The sequence below is a fragment of the Diabrotica virgifera genome, chromosome 2 (assembly GCF_917563875.1).
Source record: "Diabrotica virgifera virgifera chromosome 2, PGI_DIABVI_V3a".
NCBI classification, from domain to species: domain Eukaryota; kingdom Metazoa; phylum Arthropoda; class Insecta; order Coleoptera; family Chrysomelidae; genus Diabrotica; species Diabrotica virgifera.
In genome coordinates, this window is record NC_065444.1 from 155,912,691 (window position 1) to 155,936,722 (window position 24,032).

Below are 24,032 nucleotides of genomic sequence, written 5' to 3' on the forward strand. Positions count from 1 at the left end.
TTACTCTTTATTTAATCACTATTTTAAATATTTAAAAAATTTTAGATGAAGAATGACGCAGCTGTAAAAAGGGTTGAAATTAAGATAATGAAATTAGAACCATCAGGTATAAAAATAAAACCCATCATGGTAACAATAAACGCCATATCGATGCTCCTGGACGATTACTCCTCATTTAATCCCTATTTTAAATATTTTAAAATCGATTTTTTGCTCTCCTGAGAAATTTAGAGTCACGTCATTCTTCTTATGAACCGACGATATTATACTCGCACAAATATTACATGTGACGTATCAATCTAAGCGTATTTAAAAGTCGAGCTTGAATCTTTAGTTGCGGTTTTGAAGTAAGTTATGTTTAAACAATTATGACCAAAAATTTAATAAAAATGACTCAAAATTAGTGAAATCGTATTTCAATCGACGCAAAGTTACAAAAAGATTTTAAATATCGACTTCCGGTTCTACTTTTGATCACGTTGGGTGAAAACCTAGCACTTACGAAGTGCAATTACTTGTTTTTTCCATAAGTTTTACATGGAGAACATATAGGATGATAGGATTCTGGGTGTAATCTATCTTCATTTGTTGTAAAAATAGGGATAACAATGGCATTTTTCCAGATTTTTGGAAATGATTTTTGTGGCAAAATAAGGTATTAAAAATTTGGCGTAGGGAACTCGTTTGCTACTACGGGAAGCATTTTAATAAATTGTATTGGTATATCGTCTGGACCTAGAGAAGTGCCGTTTATATTATTAAGTCTAAAGGCTCATTTTCATGCTACGTCTTATTGTATGTTTTGTGTGATAGGACAAATCTTATACAATAAAATGTGGCGTGTAAACAGCAAAACGTACGTCTTGTCGAATCGAAAGAAATAAATCCGCTTATTGACAAAGCGTACGTTTTGTCGTACGTTTTGTATGAAGAAAAGAAGAAAGCCTTTTTACAATACAGAACGAAACAAACACAACAGGCATACAACCACTTCAAACGAATCATAAACCAAACGAATAATTTATTGAGGCAAACAAAAAGGAATCACTGGCAGAATTTCTCAAAACAGATGGAACACGACTTCTACGGAACACAAAAAGGAGTATGGAGAATTGGAGAATGATCAGAGGGCAAAGAAAGGAGTTAAACTAATTAATAAAAGCGAAATACATTCAGAAGGAAACACGGGCAGATTACTTTCGATCTCTATTTGCTAAAGGCGACGATAATGAACCACCATCACCTAAAGTTACAACAAACGAAGAAATAAACATCGAGGAGGGAGAGGTAAAGGAAGCATTAAGAAAATTAAAAAATAGAAAATCTCCAGGAGAGGACAGAATATCGAACGAACTCCTAAAGTACGGAGAACAAGATCTAATTAACCAGCTATTAAAACTAATACAAAAAATAATAGAACAAAACAGAATACCTCAAGGATGGAGATCAAGCATCCTAATACCTCTCTTCAAAAAAGGAGACAAATCGGACCCGGAGCATTACAGAGGAATTAACTTATTAAACACAACATTAAAATTAACAACCAAAGTGATAACAAACAAACTGAATGAAATTATAACATTAGCAGAAGAACAAGGTTATAGGTCGGGAAGGTCAGGCAATGACGCTATATGTATAATAAGGCAAGTTCAAGAGAAATCGTTGGAATACAACAAACTGGCATATTTATGTTTCGTGGACCTTAAGAAAGCATTTGACAGGGTCGCATTAAAGGACGTTATCCATTTGTTATACTCGAGAGATGTATCTCTAGGAATAATTAAAACGATCGAAAACATCTACCAGAACAACACAATAAAAGTAAAAGTGAACGATGAATCAACTGACCCAATTGAAGTCGACAATAGGATAAGACAGAAGGATTCCTTGAGTCCTTTATTGTTCAACCTGATCATGGACAAAATAATAAAAAAAGTAAGACCTAAAAAAGGATACCAAATGGGAGAAAAACAACTTAAAATAATCTGCTATGCGGACGATACAATACTAATCTCTCAAAGTATAGATGATTTACAACGTATGCTGCACCAATTCACCATAATCGCCAGAAAATTTAACATGTTAATTTCCTCACAAAAGACAAAGTGCATGGTTATAACAGCAGATGTAATAAGATGTAAATTAGAGATGGAAGGTCAGATAATAGAACAAGTGATGGAGTTTAAATACCTAGGCATCACACTATCTAGCTGCGGAAGGCTCGAAACAGAAGTGGAAGATCAAGTGAATAGAGCAAACACAATATGGAGAAATAAAAATATCCGAAAAGAAATGAAAGGCAGAATTTACAAAATAGTCATCAGACCAATAATGACATATGCGGCAGAAACACGACCCGACACAGAGAGGACAAAAATATTGCTCGAAACAGCGGAGATGAAAATCCTTCGAAAAATCGATGGTAAGACTCTATGGGACAGAGCTAGAAGTACAGACTCTCTCTTTTAACATCACATTTACTATATTTTTTTCATCCATCCTGAAACCCATCCGCCTCTCGAAGTCTCCCCTCTCATTCGTCCACCTCTGACAGTTATAGAGGTGGGCGGGAGCGCCCGACACCCCACAAACAGCACAATTCGCCGAAGTAGATTTACCTATCCTATTTGTGTAGGTGCCAAAGCTACCATGCCCGGTCAGAAACTGCGTCAGGAAGAAGTCCAGTTTCCTGAACTTACGTTTCCACCACGGCCTCAGATCGGGAATAACATCCTTCGTCCACCTTGCCTTTCCACTATCACTCGCCCATTCTCTTTGTCACTTCTTTATCGTTCTCTCTCGATCTTCCTCATCTATATTTCCATCCATCCTCCTCGCATATACTCTCGCTCGCTCTTTATTCAATAAGACGATCGGTATAACCGCTCCAATAACATAAAGAACCTCGTTTAAGGCCGTCCTATAGGCACTAGATACTCTGAGGAGCATTACCCTTTGCGAAGTCTCCAACAGCTTGGCGTACTTTGCTGTATTCAGCACGCTGCACCACACGGGAGCAGCGTATGTCACCACCGACTGGAAAACTCCATTTTGGTACTACCTGGGCATCCAATGTTCGGCATTAGCCGTACCAATACCTCCAGACTTCGGTTCGCCTTCTCCACCGTCTTTTGGACATGTACTCCAAATCTCAGTCCTTCCGACAGCCAGACTCCGAGGTACTTAACCGATTTAACCGGTACAACCTCCACCCCTTCCACTATAAAGCGAAGAGATGATTTGTCTCGGCTCCCTTTGAGAACTACCACCTCAGTTTTCTGAGGTGCTAGTTGTAGATCGTTATCTTTGATCCACCTACTAATACCACGCAGGGCTGTGTTAGCAGCATTAACCATGTCCGTTTTATGGCTCGCCTTCGCAACCAGTGAGAGATCATTGGCATAAGCTACAAGAGTGCAACCCCTCGGAATCTGTAACCTCAGCACCCCATCGTAAAGGACATTCCAGAGAATGGGACCTAGTACCGAACCCTGCGGAACACCCTGCGACAACCTGATGCTGGTATCCTTTTCCGCTATTTTATTTTTTATTTGGCGTATGACTTAAGTACATCACAGAATACATTTAGATTTATGCATTATACAATGCATTACAAACAGATGTCCAATTTTTTTATATACTCGATTGACCCTTCGGTTGCCATTACAAAGTCTATAGGGTCGCCTGCGTATGCTCTGCGTGGGCAGTCCTGAACAATGTGACTGATTGTCTGTCTTGCAGCGCCGCAGTCACAAGAAGGCGTGGGGAGTTTACCCCATCTGTAGAGGGAGTCGGCGCATCTTCCACAGTTTGTTCGAATTTGATTAAGGGTTGCCCAAATCTTACGGGGACGTTCAAATTCGCCAGGTTTCCCTATGCTGTCCGGTAGACTATGGTAATGCGGATCTGTTCTACCTTCCCAATCTTCTCTCCATCGGGTATTTAAGTCAAAGTTGGATTGCTGCAGCGCTTGAGCAGATTGTAGAGGGGGTAACCTGGATCGGAGACGGTTTCCAATAATATCGGGGATGTTGTTGTGGACTAGAAGCTGGCGACTATCCATTATTTTGTTATATTCTTTAACCAATGCATGTTCGCGGCGTAGGTTGGGTGGTGCTATATTACTAAGGGTAGGTAGCCACATTGTAGGAGTGGGCTTAATTGTGCCTGTTATCATACGCACAGCACGGTTTAGTTGGGTGTCGACCAGGTGGGTGTGCCTGCTATTTAGCCACACTGGTGCACAGTATTCTGCCACCGGATGTATCAGGACAACAGCAGAGGATCTTAAAATTGAGGCTGTGGACCCCCATGTAGTGCCGCAGAGTTTCTGTATTATATTGTTGCGTGTTTTCAATTTTGCTGCTGTTTTCGTCAGGTATTCTGTCTAGAGTAACCCCAAGGTATTTCGGGTATTTATTGTGTTTCAACAGCTTATTATTAAAATACACTCGGAATTCTCTGTTTGCCAGCTTGTTGTTGAGATGAAAAGCTGATACTTCAGTTTTTGTAGTACTTGGCTGTAGTCTCCATTTCTTAAGGTATTCGCTGAGGATGGATAAGTCATTCGTGAGAGTCATTTCTGTAGTTTCTAAAGATTGGTGGCTTGTGGCAAGGGTCTAATCGTCAGCATATCCAAAATTCCGAGATTCGGTTTCAGGCATGTCAGCAATATAGAGGCTAAAAAATAAAGGGGCAAGGACAGAACCCTATGGAAGAACATTGTTAAGTTTCATCTGTCTACTCGTCTCCTTTCCCATTATAACCTGGAAGGCTCTGTTTGTCAGCATGTTGTCAATGAGGTTAATTATCTTTCTGCAGGGGATAATACGGGCCAGTTTATATATTAATCCCTGTCTCCAAACAGTATCATATGCTGCTGTTAGATCTATAAATACTGTTGCTGTCTTTTGTTTCTTTTGAAAACTAGCTTCTATAAACGTTGTTAATGATAGCACTTGGTCCGTACAGCTTCGATGAGGGCGGAAGCCAGCTTGTTCAATGGGGACATTTTCTAGTATCCTGTGACTAAGTCTGTTGAGGAGAAGCTTTTCTAATAGTTTATATACCATGCTGAGTAGAGCTTTGGGGCGGTAGTTTTCGGGTTTATCGTTTGATTTGCCCGGTTTCGGAATTGCAATTATCTTTGTTCGCTTAAGTGAGAAAGGAATGTTACCTGACTGAAGTATATCATTAAAGAATATTGCAAGCCACTGTTTCGTGTATGCACCACTGTGTATCAAGAACTTTGGATGGATACCATCAAACCCAGGTGCTTTAGCTGATTTCTTTTCTTTCAGCGCATGTGTGATTTCAGAAATAAATATTCTTGCTGAATATTCGGAGTTCGATCTGTTCATTTGTTTTAATGCTCTTAAGTCTCTTTTCACGTTGGTAGTATGTGTTCGATCTCGTGGAGCTCTGGATAGAGATACTATATGGGAGGCAGCCTTGTTAGGAGACATTTTAGACTCTCTGGATTCCAGCTGGTTAGCTCCTCCAATTTTCCGCAACAGGGACCATGCCTGCCGACTTTATTTTTTGAAGTCAAGGTTTTTGGCAGTCTTTATCCATTTTTGGCGTCTAGCTGTATCGATGTTGTGTAAAAACTTATCGGCTACTTCTCGGTCACCACTTTCGAGAAACTTCGTGTATAAGTCATCACATGCTTCAGTCCATCCGGGCACATATTCTTTGCGATACCCCTAGGGATGGTTTCCTTGGCAGCGCTTATTACTGCACCCACAAACCTCTCATAATGTTTGCTGGTTGGAGGGACCCAGCTCAAGGTCCGGTCTAGTTGTTTAGAGAACTTATTCCAGTTTGCTTTTCTAAGATTCCACCTGGGTCGAGGATATGATCTAATTATTGGAATTGATATTCCGACGGTGATAAGCACAGAACGATGTTGAGTATGTGGGAAGTCTGCAAGGACACTTCTCGCAGTTGTTAGTGGTCTGTCATTGGTATCTTTTGAGACAAAACATAGGTCTGGGTTATATTCTTTTCTCCATGCAGCTGATTTAAATGTTCCTCTGTCTTTGGCATCCTTTTCCGCTATCAACCTGTCAGTAAAGTACCTGTCAACCACGTTGATCAAGTACTCACTGACACCCAAATCCCTCAGCCTGTACATGATTTTTCCCATGATGCCGTATTAAATGCATTCTTAACATCTAGCTAGATAAGAGCCACCCATTTCTTTGTATCCTGCGTGACTAAGCAGGTCACTTATTATCTCATTTCTGTACTCATTCTTAATTCGCTTCAATTAATTCATTCTCTCTTCCAAATCTGCTGCTTGCACTCTTCTTAACCTCTTGACTCCCTTCTTACTCTCATACAATTTGTCCTCAAATATTCAAGCCGGTCATTCCACCAGTTTGGTTGTTTCCTTTCATACCTCCCATTTGACCTCACACAAGCCAACTCTGGTGCCGCACTCAGCCCCTCGATCAATTTATTCACATCCTCGCATTCCGGACCAATCAAGCCAAAAGCATCCACAAAAACCTCCTCCTTTAAACATCTCTTTTGATCGATATCTCCATCTATTCGTTTTTTCCGTTTGCTCGATAGTTCGAAACTTACATACTTATGTAAGCTGAGCGATTCTTCTTCCAGAACAGTCCAGCCTACGACCCTGTTAAGAAGTGGCGTTGCAACCAGCGAGATATCTAAAAAAAGATTCACTGTTAGCTCTTACGAACGTGGGTGCCTTACCGTCATTTAGCACGGTAAATCCCACGGCGTTCTTTTTCTAGACTTAGAATTTGTTAGTAGGTATGGTGTCCTGTTATTTTTTTAACTTTTCCAAGCCGATGATATATTTAGGCTACTGTTAATGAAAGATAATATGTATTGCTGCCAGGATTCTTGTTTGATTTTTTATGATGCTTCTTGCTTCAGCTCTACATTTTTATACTATGCTAATAGGTCAATATTTTTGTGCTTTTTGTACCGGCTCCAAATGGTTTTATTTAATCTAACAGCTGCGTCATACTGTGTACACCCTCAGGTATCTGGTTTGTGTTTCTTCAAAAGTTGAGGTTTTTCTATGATTATATTAACAGTATTCAGTACAACATGATTGAAACTCGTGAGTATATCAATAATGAAATCTGAAATTTTAATCTGATTCATTCTCTCTGATATAATTTTCCCAAATTCAATCAAATTTACCTTTTTTAGTTTCTATTTTTGAGTTGGTATTTTATATGTATTTAAATTAGCGGTATGTTTTATTAAGATTGGGGAGTGGGCAATAATATATAAATCGTGCGGTATCCGAGGTGACCAGACGTGAAAGGTGAGGTATTGGAAGGACCTTAGACAGACTTCCAACGAAACAGTTATCGTGGTTCGGAGGTATGGCGAGAATGAGTGAAAGTAGAACTGTAAAGAGAGTATGGAAAGAGGCAGGTCAACAAGAACGTGGAACGCGGATATTGGAAAGGCTTGAGAAAAAAGAAATATTGGGTGGAGAGAAGCAGATAGACAATCTACTGACCGAAAGGCATAGAGACGTCTGGTTTCTCCACTTACCTTGACACCGTAAGGTACAAAAGGACGGCTTAAGTAAGTAAGTACATAAGTAGTGCTGGTAAATCAAGTTTCTTTATGAACCCAGACCCGTTTAGTATAAAAATACATATGCTCAATATAAATACAAATTTAAAAGGAAAAAATAAATGCAATTTTATTGTGTTAAAATCTGTTAATTTTTTATGAAAAAAAATCTACTACTTTTAATAGGATACAAATCATTTTTAAACTCGTCCTTTGTTCCGCAACTTTTCTGTGTCTAACTACCGAAAGAAAAAATTTCCTTTTCTGCTTGTACCGCTATTTTAACCTCTTTCCTTATTTCTTTATATGCCTCGTAATCCTTTTGGTGCTTTGTGCTTAGGTATCTCTTCCATTTATCTTTATTTTTCTTTATTTTCTCTCGTATTTCGTCCGTACGTCATTCCGTTCCCTTCATGTTAGTATTTGCTATTTTTGCCTTCCCGCAAGTTTCCTCAGCCTCTCTGATTATGCTGGCTTTTAGATATTCTCATTTTCTTCTATATTTGTATTTTTTGGCCCCGCCTTTCAAAATAATATCTAATTTGCTTGAAATTTTTTTTATGTCTTTTCTCTTTTAATTTATAAATTGTTATTTTTTCGTTTACTATTTTTCTTCCCTTTTTTTCTTTTTCCTCTGTTGTTCTTATTCTCATTATTACTAGATGATGGTCACTGCCAATCTCTGAGCCTCTTTTTACTTCCGTGATTTTCCATTTGTTGCTGCTTACTAAAAAGTAATCTGTGTATGATTGATTTTGTGTTTCTGCTGTCTTGTACTCTCGTATATTTTTGTACTTCTTTATGTTTAAATTTTGTAGTTATAACTAGTTTATTCTTCATGCATATTTCTCTTATCCTTTCACCATTTCTTTTTTTTTATTTCACGCCGCAACGTTGCCAGCTGCATTTAATTTTCTGTGGACATTAACCAAATGCATTAAAATTAATTTTTTTTGTGAAAACGGTTGACTTTATAAAACAATTATATTTTTTGTTCTAAATTGCGTACTTAGCTCATACCTTTAAGAAATGCACCATTTTCCGGAACACCCTGTATAAATCTTTTAGGGCTGTTCAATCAAGTTTCTTTATATGGATCCAGACCTGTTTAATATAAAAATATGCTCAATATAAATACAAATTTAAAAGAAGAAAATAAAAAATTGCAATCTTATCGTCTTAAAATCTGTTAGTTTTTTTATAAAAAACAAAATCTAACTACTACTTTTAATAGGATACAAATCATTTTTAAACTCGTTCTTTGTTTCGCAACTTTTCTACGCCTTACTGCCGAAAGAAAAACTTCATCCCTTTCAAATAAAAAAAAAGCACCGGAACAGAGCAGAGAATATTAGTTTGCCATTTTTTCTTTTGTTATTAAATTATCAGATTCGAGGAATGTAACAGCTGTAGGGTTTCTTTTAATTTTAGCGGATTTGCATATTTCTTTAATTTTAAATTATAATTTCATTTCGGACGGCTGAAAAACTGTTGAAATAATTCAACAACGGTCTTAACGCGGTTCTGATTTGACTGAACAAGAGATTGTTTCATAATTACATTTTTCGCTTTGGACGCCAAGTTTTTCTCTGGAAATATTAATTAAAAGGATATTATCAGATTTTGGGGCTTTCGGTACTACTTGGGAATGTTTGTTGCGGTTCGACATTAAAGGATAACATTTGAGAAGGATCAAAGTGGTAATAAAATTCCGTTGTAACAGGAAGGGTAAATATTGTTTATGGATGTTACATACAAAGTTTTAGCCGATTATTATGCAGGGTGTAACGAAAATACAGGTCATAAATTTAATCACATATTCTGGGACCAAAAATAGTTTGATTGAACCTAACTTACCTTAGTACAAATGTGCATATAAAAAAAGTTACAGCCCTTTGAAGTTACAAAATAACAATCGATTTTTTCCAATATATCGAAAACTATTAAAGATTTTTTATTGAAAATGGACATATGGCATTTTTCTGACAGTAGCATCTTAAGAAAAAATTATAGTGAAATTTGGACACCCTATAAAAATTTTATGGGGATTTAGTTCCTTTAAACCCCCCCAAACTTTTGTGTACGTTCCAATTAAATTGTCATTGTAGCACCATTACTTAAACACAATATTTTTAAAACATTTTTGGCTCTTAGTACTTTTTCGAAAATTCAGTTTTTATCGAGATATTTTGAATATTTGTCAAATCCACCACATATTTGTATATGGTTAAGTACGATTACGGAGACTTGGAAAAAATATGAAAATTTATGTATGATTTACATTTTTAGGTATATTTTGAACCGTATTAAAAAAGAAGCCATATCTCGATAAAAGTTGCCTTCTCGAAAAAATACAAAGAGGCAAAAAAGTTTTAAAAACATTTTGTTTAACTAATGCTATCGCAGTAATAGTTTAATGGGAGCGTACACAAACATTTGGGAGGTTTAAAGGAACAAAACCCCCATAAAATTTTTATGGAAACATATTAAAAAAGAAGCCGCAACTCGATAAAAACTGCCTTATCGAAAAAATACTAGGAGCCAAAAAAGTTTTAAAAATATTGAATTTAACTAATGGTACCACAATAATAATTTAATTGGAACGTACAGAAAAGTTTGGGGGGTTTAAGGGAACAAAACCCCCATAAATTTTTTATGGGGAGCACAAATTTCACTATAATTTTTCTTTAAGATGCTCCTGCCGTAAGAATGCCACATATCCATTTTCAATAAAAAATCTCTAACAGTTTTAGATATATTCGAAAAAATCGATTTTCATTTTGTAACTTCAAAGGGCTATAACTTTTTTTATGTGCATATTTGTACTAAGGTAAGTTAGGTTCATTCGAACTATTTTTGGTCCAAGAATATGTGATTTAATTTATGACCTGTATTTTTGTTGCACCCTGTATAAAAGTAAAAATTATATAAAGTAGACATAATTATTAATATCTGAAAATTTTGGATTTATATTTTTTAACATCTCTGATTATTCTGAAATATACTGAGCTTTCTACCACTTCCAGTTATACCGGAAATTGACTACAATGTCCTTAATTTGAATATAATACCAAAAGGATACCAAATGGGAGAAAAACAACTTAAAAAATAATCTGCTATGCGGACGATGCAATACTAATCTGTCAAAGTGAAGATGATTTACAACGTATGCTGCACCAATTCAACATAATCGCCAGAAAATTTAACATGTTAATTTCCTCACAAAAGACAAAATGCATGGTTATAACAGCAGATCCAATAAGATGTAAATTGGAGCTGGAAGTCAGATAATAGAACAAGTGATGAAGTTTAAATACCTAGGCATCACACTATCTAGCTACGGAAGGCTCGAAACAGAAGTGGAAGATCAAGTGAATAGAGCAAACAGAGCCGCAGGTTGCCTGACACAATATGGAAAAATAAAAATATCGGAAAAGAAATGAAAGGCACAACTTACAAAACAGTGATCAGACCAATAATGACATACGCGGCAGAAACACGACCCGACACAGAAAGGACAAAAAGATTGCTCGAAACAGCGGAGATGAAAACCCTTCGAAAAATCGATGGTAAGACTCTATGGGATAGAGCTAGAAGTGTATATATTCGACGGAGATGCAAGGTGTATAACATTAATAACTAGGTTAGAAACAGAAGAATAGAATGAAATGACCACATAAGCCGAATGACAACAAATAGGATAGTCAGGACAGCGAGAGACGGTTCCCCAATAGGAAGACGATCAGTGCAAAGACCACGAAAACGATGGAACGACAACTTACTAGAGGCATATTGAAAAAACAGACAGAGTCATGTCTATACAAAAAGAAGAAAAAGAAGAATATAATACCCTAGCATCGTTTCTTAAACTGTGTTCCGCGGAACCCCAGGATACCGTGAAGATCACTCAAAGGTTCCGCGAAAGTTCAATTTCGGAAAATCTTATTAAACAGGAATCGATTACATAGTAGAAAAGTTATTTAGTTTGTGCCAAATTATTTTTTTTGTAACAATATAAGTCAGAAAATGATGAAGTTACAGTAGTCATGCGGATAGTTTATAAAAAAGAAGATTTATTCTATCAATATTATTTAAAAGAAATGACGAAATATAATTTTAAATAATGAAAATTATTTTACAAAACCATGTTGATTTTTTTCTTATAAATAATTAGAATTACTTTTTACCTATTACCTGCAGAAAAATTATTTCATCTCCGGAAAGACCGTGGTTTTTACGAATTCAAAAAGACAAAAAATTGTCCTAGGACAATTTGGGACGAAGTTAGTTAGTCGTTTTTTTAATTTACAGTAGCTTTGTTTATAACAATTAAGAGATCCAATTAGTTACATTTGAAAGAACATACAATAGAGTTGTAATGTGACAAATTTGAAAAAGATTTCTTTCAGCGGAATTGTCCACATTAGGGATGGCGGTTTTTGACAAAACATCGGTTTTTTTTTGCTTACGGTTTAACCTGGCGGTTATAACCGGCCAAAAAAACCGGTTTTTGGAAAAACCGGTTTTCGGTTTTTTTAATCCAATAGGTTACAAAGTTACATTTACCATACACTTTAGTTTGCGATACTCCATTCGACTTGATATCAATATGATCAAAATTAGTAATATCGAAAGAACATGTAATACTTTTGACACGTTTGTATATTTGTAGAATAGTTATATTTTAACTCATTTAATACTTCCTGTATGAGTGTATCGTTTTGAAAATGTAGCGAAATTCTTGGAGATTCGTATTCGTAATCAGTAATTCGATATTCATAATCTGAGCATTATTTTTGGTAATCAGAAAAAGTCGTTCAACCACTTTCACTGTCAAGAGTTAAGTGTGAAAAATAGATTATGTTTGCGTCTATTTCAACCAGATCACTTCTTATGTAAATATTATGATTGCAAATACCTTTTCAAGGAAATATTATAATAAAAGTTAATAATTGTTTCTTGGTGATGTGAGAATGCACTTTCAGTTTGCTTCTGTATTTTATAAAATAAAATAAAATTTGAATTATGGTTCTGTTTGGAATAATTACTTGAGAATAATAATTCTGATTGGGATCCAAAATAATACCTAACCTAATCCTAATCCTAATCACCGTAAAAACCTAATAACCGGTTTTTACTTTAAAAAGAAAAAACCGGTTATAACCGGGACCAAAAAAACAACCGGTAAAACCGGTTATTGCGAAGTAAAAAAACCGGTTTTAGGTTTAAACCGGTAGGTTTTTCCCATCCCTAGTCCACATAGCTTCAAAAAGTGGTCCTCAAAATCGTAGGCCTTGAACTTCGTGCGAGCGATAAGAAGGGGAAAGGAGCTGTTAGCTGTATCTCTGGCTCTTTTTTATGGATTTCGACGTTTCCTGTTTAATTGTTCTAGGACAATTTCTTCTCCTTTAAATTTGTAAAAAAATACAGTCTTTCCAAATATGAAAAAATAAGTTTTCTGTAGGTAACAGTTAAAACGTTAATCTAATTATTTACAAGTAAAAAATCGACATGTTCCGGCAAAATAATTTTGCAATATTTAGAATTATTTTTCATCACGTCTTTTAAATAATGTTGATAGAATAAATCTTCTTCTATCATAAACTATCCGCAGAACTGCTGTAACTTCTTCATTTTCTGACTTGATTGTAGCAACAAAAATTAATTTGGGATAACAAATTAAAAAACTTTTAAACTGTTTGATCGGTTCCCTTAAAATTTTGAATGCAACTTAAGCATCACTATTATGTGTAATAAGAAGGTTCTAACTTCATCTTTAAAAAGTTATTAACATAAATATATTATAGCGATAGAAACTTTTAGATAACGCCCTTTTGAAAGTTTTTATATTTTGCTGATATACGAAAAAAGCGAAATTTATCGTGTGTTGATCTTAATTGTTAATAACTAATTTTGTCAGAAAAATTGGCTGCAGGAAACATACTTTTAGATTCTTATAACAGGGTTCATACTACGCAAAACAACGGTCGTTTGTCTGAAGGGAGATGTGTCACGAGACATTTATATTTTGAAATATTGTCCGATTACACTGTATCTTTATAAAAAAAATGTATAAAGATATATAAAATATATATATATATATATATATATATATATATATATATATATATATATATATATATATATATATATATATATATATATATATATATATATATATAAATCAAATGAAATAGAGAATGTGGAGAAATCCCCTTACGAATAATTCACACATCCACCATTTTGGGTTGGGAAAATTTTTTGAATAGAATTAAAAATCCAAACACTAGTTCTCAGAAATGTGTTTCGCCCTCTTCAACCTCTCTGGGCTCTTCGGTAAGGATGAGAGGTTGAATATCCTTAGACACATTCCACTCAAAAACAACATTCGAGACCAAGACATAGCAGAAGCGTAGATCTACACCAAATCTGAAAATGACAGTCTCAAGTTTTAATTCCCTAATTACTTGAAGTAAAACATATGTTTAAAACAAAAGATGAGAAGTTATTGGTTTAACGACCACTCGTACGATATCAATCAAATGAAATAGAGAATGTGGAGAAATCCCCTTACGAATAATTCACACATCCACCATTTTGGGTTGGGAAAATTTTTTGAATAGAATTAAAAATCCAAACACTAGTTCTTAGAAATGTGTTTCGCCCTCTTCAACCTCTCTGGGCTCATCGGTAAGGATGAGAGGTTGAATATCCTTAGACACATTCCACTCAAAAACAACATTCGAGACCAAGACATAGCAGAAGCGTAGATCTACTAGAGAGGTTGAAGAGGGCGAAACACATTTCTAAGAACTAGTGTTTGGATTTTTAATTCTATTCAAAAAATTTTCCCAACCCAAAATGGTGGATGTGTGAATTATTCGTAAGGGGATTTCTCCACATTCTCTATTTCATTTGATTGATATCGTACGAGTGGTCGTTAAACCAATAACTTCTCATCTTTTGTTTTAAACATATGTTTTACTTCAAGTAATTAGGGAATTAAAACTTGAGACTGTCATTTTCAGATTTGGCGTACATCTACGCTTCTGCTATGTCTTGGTCTCGAATGTTGTTTTTGAGTGGAATGTGTCTAAGGATATTCAACCTCTCATCCTTACCGATGAGCCCAGAGAGGTTGAAGAGGGCGAAACACATTTCTAAGAACTAGTGTTTGGATTTTTAATTCTATTCAAAAAATTTTCCCAACCCAAAATGGTGGATGTGTGAATTATTCGTAAGGGGATTTCTCCACATTCTCTATTTCATTTGATTGATATCGTACGAGTGGTCGTTAAACCAATAACTTCTCATCTTTTGTTTTAAACATATGTTTTACTTCAAGTAATTAGGGAATTAAAACTTGAGACTGTCATTTTCAGATTTGGCGTAGATCTACGCTTCTGCTATGTCTTGGTCTCGAATGTTGTTTTTCAGTGGAATGTGTCTAAGGATATTCAACCTCTCATCCTTACCGATGAGCCCAGAGAGGTTGAAGAGGGCGAAACACATTTCTAAGAACTAGTGTTTGGATTTTTAATTCTATTCAAAAAATTTTCCCAACCCAAAATGGTGGATGTGTGAATTATTCGTAAGGGGATTTCTCCACATTCTCTATTTCATTTGATTGATATCGTACGAGTGGTCGTTAAACCAATAACTTCTCATCTTTTATATATATATATATATATATATATATATATATATATATATATATATATATATATATATAAAATAATTAGGTAATATTGACTGATACTATGTAGATTATAGTTTTTTTTGGGGTTGCAGTCATTTATTTTTAGGGGCAGGATAAATAAAACTCTGTGTTATTACCTAGCTTTCGCAAAATATATTTGCTTCTTCAGGGTAAGCTGAAATGAGTATATTATAAATACAATGAAATTAAGTTAAAATACATTGTATAAAAAATAAGAAAAAAGACTTACAACTTGAGGTTATTCCTAAACATTTTCACAAAACATAGTATATATAAAATTCTTATTCTAATGTTATCCAAATAGCAATGTTTTAATTTTCAAAAATTCGATTAATTAATTTAGTTTTTAATTTTGATTAATGCCAGAAAGACACTCGAATAATGTCAAAAAGACACAAAAATCTGTTTATTTTTTTTTAAGTTGAAAAGTTAGTATTAGATTATTTATTCAGTAATCAAAATATCAAAAACTACTACATATTTTAAATTATAGAGGATATAACTAGATATATGCAGTAGTAGTTTATTTTAAGTTGAAAAGTTAGTATTAGATTATTTAATAAGTAATCAAAAATTATTACATATTTTAAATTATAGAGGATATAACATATATTTAGTTTACCAATTATTGTTTTGTTAATAAATTAAAGTGTTGCCAAATTTGAAAATTTTATTTATAAAATTTAGTCGAGGAATTTAATGTTCTTGATTTAAAACATCATTTATCATAAGATAAAATATAATTATAGATGTTGCTTAGTTTATTTATATCAGTTCTTTTATTCACACATTGATATTTATTTATGCATACCATTTCTAGGAATTCCCTTTAATTTAGTTGGTTTTCATGTTTTAATACCGTTGTTTCATTGAAATAGAAAGAATTATTTTTACTTATGGCATGATCCACTAATGCACATGTATTTAATATATTATATAAGATCTCAGAAACAACAAAAATACATGTGCATTAGTGGATCATGCCATAATTAAAAATCATTCTTTCAATTTCAATGAAACAACGGTATTAAAACATGAAAACCAACTAAATAAAAGGAAATTCCTAGAAATGGTATGCATAAATAAATATCAATGTGTGAATAAAAGAACTGATATAAATAAACTAAGCAACATCTATAATTATATTTTATCTTATGATAAATGATGTTTTAAATCAAGAACAGTAAATTCCTCGACTAAATTTTATAAATAAAATTTTCAAATTTGGCAACACTTTAATTTATTAACAAAACAATAATTGGCAAACTAAATATATGTTATATCCTCTATAATTTAAAATATGTAATAATTTTTGATTACTCATTAAATAATCTAATACTAACTTTTCAACTTAAAATAAACTACTACTGCATATATCTAGTTATATCCTCCATAATTTAAAATATGTAGTAGTTTTTGATATTTTGATTACTAAATAAATAATCTAATACTAACTTTTCAACTTAAAATAAAATAAACAGATTTTTGTGTCTTTTTGACATTATTCGAGTGTCTTTCTGGCATTAATCAAAATTAAAAACTAAATTATTAAATCGAATTTTTGAAAATTAAAACATTGCTATTTGGATAACATTAGAATAAGAATTTTATATATAGTATTTTTACTACAAAAACGTTATTACGTAGGTCAAATTTTTTGGCGTAAGGGAACTGTCAAAACATTAGAATGTGACTTTTCATTATTGTCGTATTTATAATAAACATAGCAATAATGAAAAGTCACATTCTAATGTTTTGACAGTTCTCTTACGTCAAAAATTTTGACCTACGTAATAACGTTTTTGTAGTAAAAATACTATATACTATGTTTTGTGAAAATGTTTAGGAATAACCTCAAGTTGTAAGTCTTTTTTGTTATTTTTTATATAATGTATTTTAACTTAATTTCATTGTATTTATAATATACTCATTTCAGCTTACCCTGAAGAAGCAAATATATTTTGCGAAAGCTAGGTAATAACACAGAGTTTTACATCCTGCCCCTAAAAAATAAATGACTGCAACCCCAAAACAAAACTATAATCTATATATATATATATACATCCCGCTATCATTATGTCATCTTTTCATGTTGCAGTCATTTGGCATCACCAAGAAATACTATCATTTTCGAATTTTAATTCGTGTATGTTTGTTGAGCGCATTTTTTAACACCCTGTATCGTTCTCAGTTTTCTAAAATTTTAATTTTAAAAATTTAAATTATATACAAAAATTTTTACACTTCATAACCATTTTGACTTCCACCACATAAAAATGTGTATTTCCCATCATTTTGCCGCTTTTCGACGTTGCCACGAGTTAAAAATACCGATCTTTTGAGGACAGGTAGAAAAGGTCTATTGTAAACTTAGAGGATGGAATATTTTGGTAAAATATTCCATCCTCTCAGATTATAAACTACATAAAAGGTAGGTTCTTTACCTGTTCAGCTGGATTACCAAGCAAGGGTCTAAATATTTTACGAGTTGAATTGTGTTTATTTGATTTCATCTGTTAAATTAAAATTTCTCATACCGACTTAAAATATTTGTTTGAAAAATTCATTTTATATTTTCGTTTAATTTACTTAGGGTTTTTGGTCAGAATTTTGAAGAAACGCTTGGTTTGACATAAAATTTGGGACACGTACCTATAGCTAATATGTTAAAGAAAAAAAGTGATATTGTGCCGATATGTGCTTTTGATCTGGAGGTGAGTTTCGTCGGTTATAGGGTATGAAAACAAATACGTTCAAATAAGTCCGGAATTGGATAAACTGACTAATTCTAAGCAACTTCTATTTTATAGCGTTTTTCACTAAGTCAATACTTTTAGAGATATTTGCGAGTGAATATGTTCATTTTTCAACAAAAAAAAAACGTTTTTATACGGTTTTTCGCAAATAACTCAAAAAGTAGGTACTTTATTGAAAAAAAATTAGCAAATAGTAAATATAGCTTATAAAAAAGTGAAAAAATGGTATATGTGTCAGGTCTGTAGACCCAGTAGAAGCAGAGTTATTGCTAAGCTTTGTTTTAAAACCAAGAGGAGTAGGTAAACTAAATGACAGATTCACACCCAAGAAAGTCACTAGAAATATCATCAGATAAATCTTCTTTTTTGGTTGATCATATCGGCCTTTGACGGTAATCTTGACTAAAAATCTAAAAGTAAAAGGAAGAACGCAGAAAATACAAAAATTGCTGATAAAATAAATAAACTAACCTATGAAATGCAAATAGTGTCAAAATTTGATATGAGTAAAATTGCCTGAGGTTGTACCAATTACAAACAAGGTGTACGGCGCGGGAAATTTGAATGACTCCTCTTGTTTAAAAACAGACTATAGTGAAAAATAAGCTCTTATATCTCAAATTCCAAATCGAATATTTTAACGTGAAATAAAAAAAATGAAACACTTTTCTGGGAAAACTTATTACAACTTTCTTAAAGTGTTTAAGAAAACGTTTATTTTTATTTTTTTTTTAAAGTTTCCAGCAGCAAGAGTAAGCAGGTTACGCTCAAAATACAGTTGTTCCTTTTTTTTTGGTTAAAAATATTCTAAAAACTCCCTCTAATTAACAGCCCAAATGGAATTAATCGTTACCACTTCACAAGTAACTTTATGTATTGTTTGTGTTTGTAAGTTTCATCAGTTCAAAGTGCTTATTTGTGGAAAAATTTGGTTTTAAAGTAAATTTTTTTAAATCTTTAATTTTGAAAAAAAGACTTTTGTCAAAATAACTTAAAAATTATTAGTGATACCAAATATCTTAAAGAGTAAAAAATGTAGGTGTTGCTTTTTTAAATATTTGGAATTTTTTGATTTTCTGGAAGACAAAAATTGGTTAAGATATGGCTGTTCAAAATTTGCATATACATACTCGTGACTAGTGATTCGTTCGAGGCCTTTCAACAAAACCCCTTTCAAAAATAAGCATTTTGAACCAATGCAACTTACAGATCATATACAGGGTTTCCCCGAAAATAGTGCGTTCCTTAAAGGTATAGATAGAAAGCACAATGTAGAGCAAAAAAGTCTTATAACATTTTATTCTAAATTCAGCCGTTTGACCAAAAAACGAAAATACATTTTGATATGCAAATTGATACTCAATTAGTAAATAAACAAGGGGTCCCATTAGATTAAATTTCACAGTCACAGGTTCTTCTACGCCATGTTGCCAGGTCATATAAATTTATGAAAATAAAAATTTACTCTTATGGAGAACAACGTAATTTTTGTTGAAACGGTTAACTTTAGGAAAAAATGTTACAACACCTTTTTGTTCTAAATTGTGTATTATATCCACACCTTAAAGGAACGCACTATTTTCGGAGACACCCTGTATAAACAATACATTTATCTAAAGTAACGTGTGAAGCGGTAACAATTAATTTTCATGACTTTCTTTTGCCAAAAAAAAGGGAACGATTTTATTTTCAGCGTAACTTGCTTACTTTTCACGCTAGAAACTGTTTTAAAAACACCAAAAAAAATTTTTTTTAAACACTTTAAAAGAGTTATGATGAGTGTTTCCCGAAAAGTGCTTTATTTTTTTGGTTATTTTACGTTGAAATATTCGATTTGGTATTTGACGAATAAGAACCTATTTTTCATTAGCTGCAACCCTGCTTCTACTGGGTCTACAGACCTTATACTGACACCTCTTTTTCATAAGCTATATTATTGCTAGGAATATTTTCTTCGATAAAATATGTACATACTTACTTTTTGAGTTATTTGCGAAAATCCGTCCAAAACGTGTTTTTCTATGAAAAATAAACATATTCACTCGCACATACCTCGAAAAGTATTGACCTAAAACTTTTAGAGAACAAAATTTGCTTAGAATTAGAATTAGTCAGTTTATCCACTTCCGGACTTATTTTGCACGTATGTTTTTTCACCTCCAAGAAGGGGTGAAAGTCACATCCAGGACAAGAGAACATATCGGCATAATCTCACTTTTTTCTTTGGCATTTTAGCTACGTGTGTGCCAAATTTTATGTCAATCCAAGCGGTTCTTTAAAATCTGGAGGTTTTGCGATATTTTATCGTGAGTGAATGGAATAATAATTATTACAACGGCAATTATTCCCGTTGTCACTTTTAGATAAGAAGTCATTATCACAATGATATAGTCAGGTTAACTGAATTGTATAATTATTGTTTTTATCATTAAATGTGAAAACCTAGAATTATCCATGTCTGTCCGTCAATAAACACAACTCGTCTATTAGTAGGACAGACAGAATGACAAATAAGGTGTCAAATGAAAGCCTATAACCAAAATATGATATTACATGTGAGAAGTTTGACCTCGGACTGCCTGTTCCAGAGTTGCAACCGAAAGTACTGTTTTAAATTCGTCGAAATAGTACAAACTATTGGTCAACACGACTAAGAAAGACCAGAACAAATACATACTTCCGGTTTCATGCCTGTCTGTTCGTCCATATCTGTAGGTGAACAAAATTCATCCGTCATATCAGCTGACAAAAAGTTACACGAAGGGTTCAAATATCGACTGCCGGTTCAACTTCCGGTCACTTTTTGTGAAAAATTAGAACTTACGATGTCCAATTGCTTGTTACAATTTTTTTTATAAGTGTTCTACTCTATCTATTCTGACTTTTCATTAACTTACTTAGATAACATATAATTTAATACAGTTTTGATGTCGGGGTCTTCAAAATTTATGTGGTGAGTTCCGGTATGTGATGAATGAAAAACGACTCCATAAGCAGAAGAAAAAAGTGTTCTCAAGACCTAAGACAATACATCGACTCACAAGAGCGTTGTGACAGTAGCAAAAATTCGAGTTGGGGTTCTAATTACTTTCTCATGCGGCTTACTCTCCTGACTTGGCCCCCTCCGATTATTAAGTGTTCCCAAATCTGAAGAAATGATGGGCGAGTCACAAAGTTTCACAAAAAAGCGAATATTTCGCGAAATGAACGTCAGATCGAAAAACTAAAAAATGCGTGTTCAATATTTTTCAAAAGTCTATCGAATGATACCAAAAACGAACCCCCACGGAAAGGGGTGAGGAGTAAATTAAAAATTTTAAATACGAACCCTGCGATATTTCGCGAAATGAACATCAGAGTGCCAGTGTGTGCTTTTTTTCTGGGGATGAGTACCACCCCCTTCTCGAGTGTGAAAAAATATAGGTCCAAATAAGTCCGTAAGTGGATAAACTAATTAAATTCCTTGTAACTTTTGTTTTTAGATGGTTTTTCGCAAATAAATCAAAAAGTAAGTATTTGATCGAAAAACTATTCCTAGCAAATATAAAACTTATGAAACAGTAAAAAAAATGATGTATGTATGAAATCTGGACACACAATAAAAACAGAGTTGGAGCTAATCAAAAGTTGGTTCTTATTCGTCAAATTCCAAATCGACTAGTTCAACGTAAAATGTCCAAAAAATAACGCACTTTTCGGGGAAAACCCGCCACAAGTTTTTTAAAGAGTTTAAAAAAAGTTTTATTTTTGTTATATAAAAAGTATCTATTCTATCACCATCAGCATCAAAAGTAGACCGGGCAGTATCGTCGCCCCCGCTAGCGAAATTATTCCGATTCGATTTTTTTGCACAAACTTACTCAAAAAGAGGTCCTTATAACATATCCAAAGGGTGCCGGGCGGTGCATTGGTCGAAAAATTGTTTAAAAAATTTTTTTGAAACAAATTCACAAAAACAATTTTTTCATTTCGAACAATTTTTTTTAGATAACTTGTGTCATTCTGGGCAAAAAAGGTGTCTTGCCATTTTTGTTTAAAATTGATTGTTGTCGAGTTATATGCGATTAAAAATTTGGAAAATGCGAAAATGGCCATTTTTAAGTCTTAATAACTCGATTAAAAGTTATTATTATGAAATTAAAAAGTGAGCAGATCAAGTTTCAAACCCTTGCTTCAAGGTCCTTAAGGGATTTTTGTCATTATTTTATTACAAAGCTGTTATTTTTAATTATTAATAATTAGCGCTATAGTCCCGGATTTATCGTCGCCCCTGTTAGTGAAATTATTCCGATTCGATTTTTTTGCACAAACTTACTCAAAAAGAGGTCCTTATAACATATTCACAAGGTGCCGTGGTCGAAAAATTTTTTAAACAAATCCACAAAAATAATTTTTTCACTTTGAACAATTTTTTTTTAGATAATTTTGGACATTCTGAACAAAAAAGGTCTCTTGTCAATTTTCTCTAAAATTGATTGTTGTCGAGTTATACGCGATTTAAAACCTGAAAAATGCGAAAATGGCCATATAACTCGACAAAAATCAATTTTAGAGAAAAATCTCAAGATACCTTTTTTGCTCAGAATAACCCAACTTATCTAAAAAATCGTTCGTAATGAAAAAATTATTTTTGTGAATTTGTTTAAAAAATTGTTTAAGGTGATACAGTAGCGATCAACAGGTAGCCAAAACGCGTTCCAAGATTGCGGCTGTAATTTTGAATATTTTTTCAAGATATTTGGCACACGTATCCGTAATATAATAAAGAATGGCGGTACAGAGCCCAATTTGAAAAATATATTGGGTAATATTTGAAAATTATTCTGTAATTAAATACAATATTAAAAAAACGAGCCTGTACCGCCATTAAGAAGAACAAAAAAATACACTTTCTTCAAATAAACTTTTTTATCCGATGCCTAGATTTTGTGTCATTTTGGAACTACTAAAATGTTTTATTTCATTAGTCCAAAACAAAATTTAAATTTTTTAATTCGACAAAATATTTCCACGCACAGGCTGTGGTCTGTATTAATTCGAGAACCAAGAGAGACAGCTCATTAACCGCCTTTCATTTTTTCTTAGAAAATAAACGATCTCTACACAAAGTACTTATAGGATAATACGCCGCCGTTATGAAATGATTGTAGGATGTTAAAATGACGAAGGATGTTTTACCCGGAAATCCGAATTTTATATACTTTTGTTATATTTAATACCCTAATAGCACACGACGTCCTTTGGACGTCCAAAATAGGTCAATTTTTGGTCCTAACGTCCATGGACCATAAACGGACGTCCTTTGGACGTCCGACGCTGGACGTACTTCGGGTGTACTAAATATGTACGTCCTTTGGACGTCCGGCGTTGGACGTCCGGCGTTGGACGTCTGGCGTTGGACGTCCTTCAGGTGGACTAAATATGTACGTCCTTTGGACGTCCGGCGTTGGACGTCCTTCGGGTGGACTAAATATGTACGTCCTTCGGACGTCCGGTGTTGGACGTCCTTCGGGTGGAATAAATATGAACGTCCTTTGGACGTCCGTACTCGGACGAAATACGGACCTTTTCCAATCGTCCATATTGGACATATTCTACCAATAAGGGGATTAAACAGCAAAATTATTTAATAAAATATTAACTTAATTATGTTAATAAAATAGTTTAAATGGAAAAGATTATAAATCATATTTAATTCAAAACTGTATATGTAGTTTAATATCTAATACATGTTTTTGTTTTTATGTAAAGTGTGAAAATCTGATCGGTAAATTATTCGTTATGTCCACTCTACATCAACAATAAATTGAACAAGAAATTGACTAAGTTATTCAAGGCCAAATTTGACGAGTACAAAATGTATGATTTGTAAAAGAAAATGAAGGAATTTGATGAAATAGAACAATTGGATATGTTTTATTTTGTCAAATTTCTTTATTTTCTGTTTATTCACGGCAAAATTGGAAGTAGAATTGTGTTTTGTATAA